The sequence below is a fragment of the Amblyomma mixtum genome, chromosome 5 (genome assembly GCF_055824585.1).
Source record: "Amblyomma mixtum isolate Tamu chromosome 5, ASM5582458v1, whole genome shotgun sequence".
NCBI lineage: Eukaryota > Metazoa > Arthropoda > Arachnida > Ixodida > Ixodidae > Amblyomma > Amblyomma mixtum.
Window position 1 is genome coordinate 199,041,689 of NC_143016.1, and position 12,259 is coordinate 199,053,947.

A 12,259-nucleotide genomic window follows, 5' to 3' on the forward strand; every position below is an offset into this window, starting at 1 on the left:
AATCGAAGCTGCTCGGTTCGCGCCGCACGTGTTCCACTCGATAAAGACGACAATAACCAAATTGAGCTGGACAGATTGACCCTTTAGCGCATTGGCTTCTGGGTTCCGGATGCTGCGTATAAGTCAAATGCACAGGCAATCGAAGCTGCTCGTTTTGCGCGGCATGTGTTCCACTCGATAAAAACGAAAATAACCTAATGGAGCTGGACAGATTGAACCTTTAACGCATTGGCTTCTGGGTTCCGGATGCTGCGTATAAGTCAAAGCACAGGCAATCGAAGCTGCTCGGTTTGCGCCGCATGTGTTCCACTCGATAAAAACGAAAATAACCTAATCGAGCTGGACAGATTGACCCTTTAACGCATTGGCTTCTGGGTTCCGGATGCTGCGTATAAGTCAAATGCACAGGCAATCGAAGCTGCTCGGTTCGCGCCGCATGTGTTCCACTCGATAAAGACGAAAATAACCTAATCGAGCTGGACAGATTGACCCTTTAACGCATTGGCTTCTGGGTTCCGGATGCTGCGTATAAGTCAAAGCACAGGCAATCGAAGCTGCTCGGTTTGCGCCGCATGTGTTCCACTCGATAAAAACGAAAATAACCTAATCGAGCTGGACAGATTGACCCTTTAACGCATTGGCTTCTGGGTTCCGGATGCTGCGTATAAGTCAAATGCACAGGCAATCGAAGCTGCTCGGTTCGCGCCGCATGAGTTCCACTCGATAAAGACGACAGTAACCAAACCGAGCTGGACAGATTGACCCTTTAGCGCATTGGCTCCTGGGTTCCGCATGCTGCATATAACTCAAATGCACAGGCAATCGAAGCTGCTCGGTTCGCGCCGCGTGTGTTCCACTCGATAAAGACGACAATAACCAAATCGTGCTGGACAGATTGACCCTTTAACGCATTGCCCTCTGGGTTCCGGATGCTTCGTATAAGTCAAATGCACAGGCAATCGAAGCTGCTTGGTTCGCGCCGCATGTGTTCCACTCGATAAAGACGACAGTAACCTAATCGAGCTGGACAGATTGACGCTTTAGCGCATTGGCTCTTGGGTTCCGGATGCTGCGTATAAGTCAAATGCACAGGCAATCGAAGCTGCTCGGTTCGCGCCGCATGTGTTCCACTCGATAAAGACGACAGTAACCAAATGGAGCTGGACAGATTGACCCTTTAGCGCATTGGCTCCTGGGTTCCGGATGCTGCGTATAAGTCAAATGCACAGGCAATCGAAGCTGCTCGGTTCGCGCCGCATGTGTTCCACTCGATAAAGACGACAGTAACCAAATGGAGCTGGACAGATTGACCCTTTAGCGCATTGGCTCCTGGGTTCCGGATGCTGCGTATAAGTCAAATGCACAGGCAATCGAAGCTGCTCGGTTCGCGCCGCATGTGCTCCACTCGATAAAGACGACAATAACGAAATCGAGCTGGACAGATTGACCCTTTAACGCATTGGCTTCTGGGTTCAGGATGTTGCGTATAAGTCAAATGCACAGGCAATGGAAGCTGCTCGGTTCGCGCCGCATGTGTTCCACTCGATAAAGACGACAATAACCGAATCGAGCTGGAGAGATTGACACTTTAACGCATTGGCTTCTGGGTTCCGGATGCTGCGTATAAGTCAAATGCACAGGCAATCGAAGCTGCTTCGTTCGCGCCGCATGTGTTCCACTCGATAAAGACGACAGTAACCAAATCGAGCTGGACAGATTGACCCTTTAGCGCATTGGATCCTGGGTTCCGGATGCTGCGTATAAGTCAAATGCACAGGCAATCGAAGCTGCTCGGTTCGCGCCGCATGTGTTCCACTCGATAAAGACGACAGTAACCAAATCGAGCTGGACAGATTGACCCTTTAGCGCATTGGCTCCTGGGTTCCGGATGCTGCGTATAAGTCAAATGCAGAGGCAATCGAAGCTCCTCGGTTCGCGCCGCATGTGTACCACTCGATAAAGACAATAACCAAACCGAGCTGGACAGTTTGACCCTTTAGCGCATTGGCTTCTGGGTTCCGGATGCTGCCTATAAGTCAAATGCACAGGCAATCGAGGCTTTTCGGTTCGCGCCGCATGTGTTCCACACGATAAAGACGACAATAACCAAATCGAGCTGGACAGATTGACCCTTTAACGCATTGGCTTCTGTGTTCCGGATGCTGTGTAAAGTCAAATGCACAGGCACTCGAAGCTCCTCGCTTCGCGCCGCACGTGTTCCACTCAATAGAGACGACAATAACCAAATCGGGCTGGACAAATTTGACCCTTTAGCGTATTGGCTTCTGGGTTCCGGATGCTGTGTATAAGTCAAATGCACAGGCAATCGAAGCTGCTCGGTTCGCGCCGCACGTGTTCCACTCGATAAAGACGACAATAACCAAATCGAGCTGGACAGATTGACCCTTTAACGCATTGGCTTCTGGGTTCCGGATGCTGTGTAAAGTCAAATGCACAGGCACTCGAAGCTCCTCGCTTCGCGCCGCACGTGTTCCACTCAATAGAGACGACAATAACCAAATCGGGCTGGACAAATTTGACCCTTTAGCGTATTGGCTTCTGGGTTCTGGATGCTGCGTATAAGTCAAATGCACAGGCAATCGAAGCTGCTTGGTTCGCGCCGCATGTGTTCCACTCGATAAAGACGACAGTAACCTAATCGAGCTGGACAGATTGACGCTTTAGCGCATTGGCTCTTGGGTTCCGGATGCTGCGTATAAGTCAAATGCACAGGCAATCGAAGCTGCTCGGTTCGCGCCGCATGTGTTCCACTCGATAAAGACGACAGTAACCAAATGGAGCTGGACAGATTGACCCTTTAGCGCATTGGCTCCTGGGTTCCGGATGCTGCGTATAAGTCAAATGCACAGGCAATCGAAGCTGCTCGGTTCGCGCCGCATGTGCTCCACTCGATAAAGACGACAATAACGAAATCGAGCTGGACAGATTGACCCTTTAACGCATTGGCTTCTGGGTTCAGGATGTTGCGTATAAGTCAAATGCACAGGCAATGGAAGCTGCTCGGTTCGCGCCGCATGTGTTCCACTCGATAAAGACGACAATAACCGAATCGAGCTGGAGAGATTGACACTTTAACGCATTGGCTTCTGGGTTCCGGATGCTGCGTATAAGTCAAATGCACAGGCAATCGAAGCTGCTTCGTTCGCGCCGCATGTGTTCCACTCGATAAAGACGACAGTAACCAAATCGAGCTGGACAGATTGACCCTTTAGCGCATTGGATCCTGGGTTCCGGATGCTGCGTATAAGTCAAATGCAGAGGCAATCGAAGCTCCTCGGTTCGCGCCGCATGTGTACCACTCGATAAAGACAATAACCAAACCGAGCTGGACAGTTTGACCCTTTAGCGCATTGGCTTCTGGGTTCCGGATGCTGCCTATAAGTCAAATGCACAGGCAATCGAAGCTGCTTCGTTCGCGCCGCATGTGTTCCACTCGATAAAGACGCCAGTAACCAAATCGAGCTGGACAGATTGACCCTTCAGCGCATTGGCTCCTGGGTTCCGGATGCTGCGTATAAGTCAAATGCAGAGGCAATCGAAGCTCCTCGGTTCGCGCCGCATGTGTACCACTCGATAAAGACAATAACCAAACCGAGCTGGACAGTTTGACCCTTTAGCGCATTGGCTTCTGGGTTCCGGATGCTGCCTATAAGTCAAATGCACAGGCAATCGAGGCTTTTCGGTTCGCGCCGCATGTGTTCCACACGATAAAGACGACAATAACCAAATCGAGCTGGACAGATTGACCCTTTAACGCATTGGCTTCTGGGTTCCGGATGCTGTGTAAAGTCAAATGCACAGGCACTCGAAGCTCCTCGCTTCGCGCCGCACGTGTTCCACTCAATAGAGACGACAATAACCAAATCGGGCTGGACAAATTTGACAATTTAGCGTATTGCCTTCTGGGTTCCGGATGCTGTGTATAAGTCAAATGCACAGGCAATCGAAGCTGCTCGGTTCGCGCCGCACGTGTTCCACTCGATAAAGACGACAATAACCAAATCGAGCTGGACAGATTGACCCTTTAGCGCATTGGCTTCTGGGTTCCGGATGCTGCGTATAAGTCAAATGCACAGGCAATCGAAGCTCCTCGGTTCGCGCCGCATGTGTTCCACTCTATAGAGACGACAATAACCAAATCGGGCTGGACAAATTTGACCCTTTAGCTCATTGGCTTCTGGGTTCCGGATGCTGTGTATAAGTCAAATGCACAGGCAATCGAAGCTGCTCTGTTCGCGCCGCACGTGTTCCACTCGATAAAGACGACAATAACCAAATCGAGCTGGACAGATTGACCCTTTAGCGCATTGGCTTCTGGGTTCCGGATGCTGCGTATAAGTCAAATGCACAGGCAATCGAAGCTGCTCGGTTTGCGCCGCATGTGTTCGACTCGATAAAAACGAAAATAACCTAATCGAGCTGGACAGATTGACCCTTTAGCGCATTGGCTTCTGGGTTCCGGATGCTGCGTATAAGTCAAATGCACAGGCAATCGAAGCTGCTCGGTTTGCGCCGCATGTGTTCCACTCGATAAAAACGAAAATAACCTAATCGAGCTGGACAGATTGACCCTTTAGCGCATTGGCTCCTGGGTTCCGCATGCTGCATATAACTCAAATGCACAGGGAATCGAAGCTGCTCGGTTCGCGCCGCGTGTGTTCCACTCGATAAAGACGACAATAACCAAATCGTGCTGGACAGATTGACCCTTTAACGCATTGCCCTCTGGGTTCCGGATGCTGCATATAAGTCAAATGCACAGGCAATCGAAGCTGCTTGGTTCGCGCCGCATGTGTTCCACTCGATAAAGACGACAGTAACCTAATCGAGCTGGACAGATTGACGCTTTAGCGCATTGGCTCTTGGGTTCCGGATGCTGCGTATAAGTCAAATGCACAGGCAATCGAAGCTGCTCGGTTCGCGCCGCATGTGTTCCACTCGATAAAGACGACAGTAACCAAATGGAGCTGGACAGATTGACCCTTTAGCGTATTGGCTTCTGAGTTCCGGATGCTGTGTATAAGTCAAATGCACAGGCAATCGAAGCTGCTCGGTTCGCGCCGCACGTGTTCCACTCGATAAAGACGACAATAACCAAATTGAGCTGGACAGATTGACCCTTTAGCGCATTGGCTTCTGGGTTCCGGATGCTGCGTATAAGTCAAATGCACAGGCAATCGAAGCTGCTCGTTTTGCGCGGCATGTGTTCCACTCGATAAAAACGAAAATAACCTAATCGAGCTGGACAGATTGACCCTTTAACGCATTGGCTTCTGGGTTCCGGATGCTGCGTATAAGTCAAAGCACAGGCAATCGAAGCTGCTCGGTTTGCGCCGCATGTGTTCCACTCGATAAAAACGAAAATAACCTAATCGAGCTGGACAGATTGACCCTTTAACGCATTGGCTTCTGGGTTCCGGATGCTGCGTATAAGTCAAATGCACAGGCAATCGAAGCTGCTCGGTTCGCGCCGCATGAGTTCCACTCGATAAAGACGACAGTAACCAAACCGAGCTGGACAGATTGACCCTTTAGCGCATTGGCTCCTGGGTTCCGCATGCTGCATATAACTCAAATGCACAGGCAATCGAAGCTGCTCGGTTCGCGCCGCGTGTGTTCCACTCGATAAAGACGACAATAACCAAATCGTGCTGGACAGATTGACCCTTTAACGCATTGCCCTCTGGGTTCCGGATGCTGCGTATAAGTCAAATGCACAGGCAATCGAAGCTGCTTGGTTCGCGCCGCATGTGTTCCACTCGATAAAGACGACAGTAACCAAATGGAGCTGGACAGATTGACCCTTTAGCGCATTGGCTCCTGGGTTCCGGATGCTGCGTATAAGTCAAATGCACAGGCAATCGAAGCTGCTCGGTTCGCGCCGCATGTGTTCCACTCGATAAAGACGACAGTAACCAAATGGAGCTGGACAGATTGACCCTTTAGCGCATTGGCTCCTGGGTTCCGGATGCTGCGTATAAGTCAAATGCACAGGCAATCGAAGCTGCTCGGTTCGCGCCGCATGTGTTCCACTCGATAAAGACGACAGTAACCAAATGGAGCTGGACAGATTGACCCTTTAGCGCATTGGCTCCTGGGTTCCGGATGCTGCGTATAAGTCAAATGCACAGGCAATCGAAGCTGCTTGGTTCGCGCCGCATGTGTTCCACTCGATAAAGACGACAGTAACCTAATCGAGCTGGACAGATTGACGCTTTAGCGCATTGGCTCTTGGGTTCCGGATGCTGCGTATAAGTCAAATGCACAGGCAATCGAAGCTGCTCGGTTCGCGCCGCATGTGTTCCACTCGATAAAGACGACAGTAACCAAATGGAGCTGGACAGATTGACCCTTTAGCGCATTGGCTCCTGGGTTCCGGATGCTGCGTATAAGTCAAATGCACAGGCAATCGAAGCTGCTCGGTTCGCGCCGCATATGCTCCACTCGATAAAGACGACAATAACGAAATCGAGCTGGACAGATTGACCCTTTAACGCATTGGCTTCTGGGTTCAGGATGTTGCGTATAAGTCAAATGCACAGGCAATGGAAGCTGCTCGGTTCGCGCCGCATGTGTTCCACTCGATAAAGACGACAATAACCGAATCGAGCTGGAGAGATTGACTCTTTAACGCATTGGCTTCTGGGTTCCGGATGCTGCGTATAAGTCAAATGCACAGGCAATCGAAGCTGCTTCGTTCGCGCCGCATGTGTTCCACTCGATAAAGACGACAGTAACCAAATCGAGCTGGACAGATTGACCCTTTAGCGCATTGGATCCTGGGTTCCGGATGCTGCGTATAAGTCAAATGCACAGGCAATCGAAGCTGCTCGGTTCGCGCCGCATGTGTTCCACTCGATAAAGACGACAGTAACCAAATCGAGCTGGACAGATTGACCCTTTAGCGCATTGGCTCCTGGGTTCCGGATGCTGCGTATAAGTCAAATGCAGAGGCAATCGAAGCTCCTCGGTTCGCGCCGCATGTGTACCACTCGATAAAGACAATAACCAAACCGAGCTGGACAGTTTGACCCTTTAGCGCATTGGCTTCTGGGTTCCGGATGCTGCCTATAAGTCAAATGCACAGGCAATCGAGGCTTTTCGGTTCGCGCCGCATGTGTTCCACACGATAAAGACGACAATAACCAAATCGAGCTGGACAGATTGACCCTTTAACGCATTGGCTTCTGTGTTCCGGATGCTGTGTAAAGTCAAATGCACAGGCACTCGAAGCTCCTCGCTTCGCGCCGCACGTGTTCCACTCAATAGAGACGACAATAACCAAATCGGGCTGGACAAATTTGACCCTTTAGCGTATTGGCTTCTGGGTTCCGGATGCTGTGTATAAGTCAAATGCACAGGCAATCGAAGCTGCTCGGTTCGCGCCGCACGTGTTCCACTCGATAAAGACGACAATAACCAAATCGAGCTGGACAGATTGACCCTTTAACGCATTGGCTTCTGGGTTCCGGATGCTGTGTAAAGTCAAATGCACAGGCACTCGAAGCTCCTCGCTTCGCGCCGCACGTGTTCCACTCAATAGAGACGACAATAACCAAATCGGGCTGGACAAATTTGACCCTTTAGCGTATTGGCTTCTGGGTTCCGGATGCTGCGTATAAGTCAAATGCACAGGCAATCGAAGCTGCTTGGTTCGCGCCGCATGTGTTCCACTCGATAAAGACGACAGTAACCTAATCGAGCTGGACAGATTGACCCTTTAGCGTATTGGCTTCTGAGTTCCGGATGCTGTGTATAAGTCAAATGCACAGGCAATCGAAGCTGCTCGGTTCGCGCCGCACGTGTTCCACTCGATAAAGACGACAATAACCAAATTGAGCTGGACAGATTGACCCTTTAGCGCATTGGCTTCTGGGTTCCGGATGCTGCGTATAAGTCAAATGCACAGGCAATCGAAGCTGCTCGTTTTGCGCGGCATGTGTTCCACTCGATAAAAACGAAAATAACCTAATCGAGCTGGACAGATTGACCCTTTAACGCATTGGCTTCTGGGTTCCGGATGCTGCGTATAAGTCAAAGCACAGGCAATCGAAGCTGCTCGGTTTGCGCCGCATGTGTTCCACTCGATAAAAACGAAAATAACCTAATCGAGCTGGACAGATTGACCCTTTAACGCATTGGCTTCTGGGTTCCGGATGCTGCGTATAAGTCAAATGCACAGGCAATCGAAGCTGCTCGGTTCGCGCCGCATGAGTTCCACTCGATAAAGACGACAGTAACCAAACCGAGCTGGACAGATTGACCCTTTAGCGCATTGGCTCCTGGGTTCCGCATGCTGCATATAACTCAAATGCACAGGCAATCGAAGCTGCTCGGTTCGCGCCGCGTGTGTTCCACTCGATAAAGACGACAATAACCAAATCGTGCTGGACAGATTGACCCTTTAACGCATTGCCCTCTGGGTTCCGGATGCTGCGTATAAGTCAAATGCACAGGCAATCGAAGCTGCTTGGTTCGCGCCGCATGTGTTCCACTCGATAAAGACGACAGTAACCAAATGGAGCTGGACAGATTGACCCTTTAGCGCATTGGCTCCTGGGTTCCGGATGCTGCGTATAAGTCAAATGCACAGGCAATCGAAGCTGCTCGGTTCGCGCCGCATGTGTTCCACTCGATAAAGACGACAGTAACCAAATGGAGCTGGACAGATTGACCCTTTAGCGCATTGGCTCCTGGGTTCCGGATGCTGCGTATAAGTCAAATGCACAGGCAATCGAAGCTGCTTGGTTCGCGCCGCATGTGTTCCACTCGATAAAGACGACAGTAACCAAATGGAGCTGGACAGATTGACCCTTTAGCGCATTGGCTCCTGGGTTCCGGATGCTGCGTATAAGTCAAATGCACAGGCAATCGAAGCTGCTCGGTTCGCGCCGCATGTGTTCCACTCGATAAAGACGACAGTAACCTAATCGAGCTGGACAGATTGACGCTTTAGCGCATTGGCTCTTGGGTTCCGGATGCTGCGTATAAGTCAAATGCACAAGCAATCGAAGCTGCTCGGTTCGCGCCGCATGTGTTCCACTCGATAAAGACGACAGTAACCAAATGGAGCTGGACAGATTGACCCTTTAGCGCATTGGCTCCTGGGTTCCGGATGCTGCGTATAAGTCAAATGCACAGGCAATCGAAGCTGCTCGGTTCGCGCCGCATGTGTTCCACTCGATAAAGACGACAGTAACCAAATGGAGCTGGACAGATTGACCCTTTAGCGCATTGGCTCCTGGGTTCCGGATGCTGCGTATAAGTCAAATGCACAGGCAATCGAAGCTGCTTGGTTCGCGCCGCATGTGTTCCACTCGATAAAGACGACAGTAACCTAATCGAGCCGGACAGATTGACGCTTTAGCGCATTGGCTCTTGGGTTCCGGATGCTGCATATAAGTCAAATGCACAGGCAATCGAAGCTGCTCGGTTCGCGCCGCAAGTGTTCCACTCGATAAAGACGACAGTAACCAAATGGAGCTGGACAGATTGACCCTTTAGCGCATTGGCTCCTGGGTTCCGGATGCTGCGTATAAGTCAAATGCACAGGCAATCGAAGCTGCTTGGTTCGCGCCGCATGTGTTCCACTCGATAAAGACGACAGTAACCTAATCGAGCTGGACAGATTGACGCTTTAGCGCATTGGCTCTTGGGTTCCGGATGCTGCGTATAAGTCAAATGCACAGGCAATCGAAGCTGCTCGGTTCGCGCCGCATGTGTTCCACTCGATAAAGACGACAGTAACCAAATGGAGCTGGACAGATTGACCCTTTAGCGCATTGGCTCCTGGGTTCCGGATGCTGCGTATAAGTCAAATGCACAGGCAATCGAAGCTGCTCGGTTCGCGCCGCATGTGTTCCACTCGATAAAGACGACAGTAACCTAATCGAGCTGGACAGATTGACGCTTTAGCGCATTGGCTCTTGGGTTCCGGATGCTGCGTATAAGTCAAATGCACAGGCAATCGAAGCTGCTCGGTTCGCGCCGCATGTGTTCCACTCGATAAAGACGACAGTAACCAAATGGAGCTGGACAGATTGACCCTTTAGCGCATTGGCTCCTGGGTTCCGGATGCTGCGTATAAGTCAAATGCACAGGCAATCGAAGCTGCTTGGTTCGCGCCGCATGTGTTCCACTCGATAAAGACGACAGTAACCTAATCGAGCTGGACAGATTGACGCTTTAGCGCATTGGCTCTTGGGTTCCGGATGCTGCGTATAAGTCAAATGCACAGGCAATCGAAGCTGCTCGGTTCGCGCCGCATGTGTTCCACTCGATAAAGACGACAGTAACCAAATGGAGCTGGACAGATTGACCCTTTAGCGCATTGGCTCCTGGGTTCCGGATGCTGCGTATAAGTCAAATGCACAGGCAATCGAAGCTGCTCGGTTCGCGCCGCATGTGCTCCACTCGATAAAGACGACAATAACGAAATCGAGCTGGACAGATTGACCCTTTAACGCATTGGCTTCTGGGTTCAGGATGTTGCGTATAAGTCAAATGCACAGGCAATGGAAGCTGCTCGGTTCGCGCCGCATGTGTTCCACTCGATAAAGACGACAATAACCGAATCGAGCTGGAGAGATTGACACTTTAACGCATTGGCTTCTGGGTTCCGGATGCTGCGTATAAGTCAAATGCACAGGCAATCGAAGCTGCTTCGTTCGCGCCGCATGTGTTCCACTCGATAAAGACGACAGTAACCAAATCGAGCTGGACAGATTGACCCTTTAGCGCATTGGATCCTGGGTTCCGGATGCTGCGTATAAGTCAAATGCACAGGCAATCGAAGCTGCTCGGTTCGCGCCGCATGTGTTCCACTCGATAAAGACGACAGTAACCAAATCGAGCTGGACAGATTGACCCTTTAGCGCATTGGCTCCTGGGTTCCGGATGCTGCGTATAAGTCAAATGCACAGGCAATCGAAGCTCCTCGGTTCGCGCCGCATGTGTACCACTCGATAAAGACGACAATAACCAAACCGAGCTGGACAGTTTGACCCTTTAGCGCATTGGCTTCTGGGTTCCGGATGCTGCCTATAAGTCAAATGCACAGGCAATCGAGGCTTTTCGGTTCGCGCCGCATGTGTTCCACACGATAAAGACGACAATAACCAAATCGAGCTGGACAGATTGACCCTTTAAAGCATTGGCTTCTGGGTTCCGGATGCTGTGTAAAGTCAAATGCACAGGCACTCGAAGCTCCTCGCTTCGCGCCGCACCTGTTCCACTCAATAGAGACGACAATAACCAAATCGGGCTGGACAGATTTGACCCTTTATCGCATTGGCTTCTGTGTTCCGGATGCTGCGTATAAGTCAAATGCACAGGCAATCGAAGCTGCTCGGTTCGCGCCGCACGTGTTTCACTCGATAAAGACGACAATAACCAAATCGAGCTGGACAGATTGTCCCTTTAGCGCATTGGCTTCTGGGTTCCGGATACTGCGTATAATTCAAATGCAAAGGCAATCGAAGCTGCTCGGTGCGCGCCGCACGTGTTCCACTGGATAAAGATGACAATAAAGAAATCGAGCTGGACAGACTGACCCTTTAGCGCATTGGCTTTTGGGTTCCGGATGCTGTGTAAAGTCAAATGCACAGGCAATCGAAGCTGGTCGGTTCGCGCCGCACGTGTTCCACTCGATAAAGACGACAATAACCAAATCGAGCTAGACAGTTTGACCCTTTAGCGCATTGGCTTCTGGGTTCCGGATGCTGCGTATAAGTCAAATGCACAGGCAATCGAAGCTCCTCGGTTCGCGCCGCATGTGTTCCACTCTATAGAGACGACAATAACCAAATCGGGCTGGACAAATTTGACCCTTTAGCTCATTGGCTTCTGGGTTCCGGATGCTGTGTATAAGTCAAATGCACAGGCAATCGAAGCTGCTCTGTTCGCGCCGCACGTGTTCCACTCGATAAAGACGACAATAACCAAATCGAGCTGGACAGATTGACCCTTTAGCGCATTGGCTTCTGGGTTCCGGATGCTGCGTATAAGTCAAATGCACAGGCAATCGAAGCTGCTCGGTTTGCGCCGCATGTGTTCCACTCGATAAAAACGAAAATAACCTAATCGAGCTGGACAGATTGACCCTTTAACGCATTGGCTTCTGGGTTCCGGATGCTGCGTATAAGTCAAATGCACAGGCAATCGAAGCTGCTCGGTTCGCGCCGCATGAGTTCCACTCGATAAAGACGACAGTAACCAAACCGAGCTGGACAGATTGACC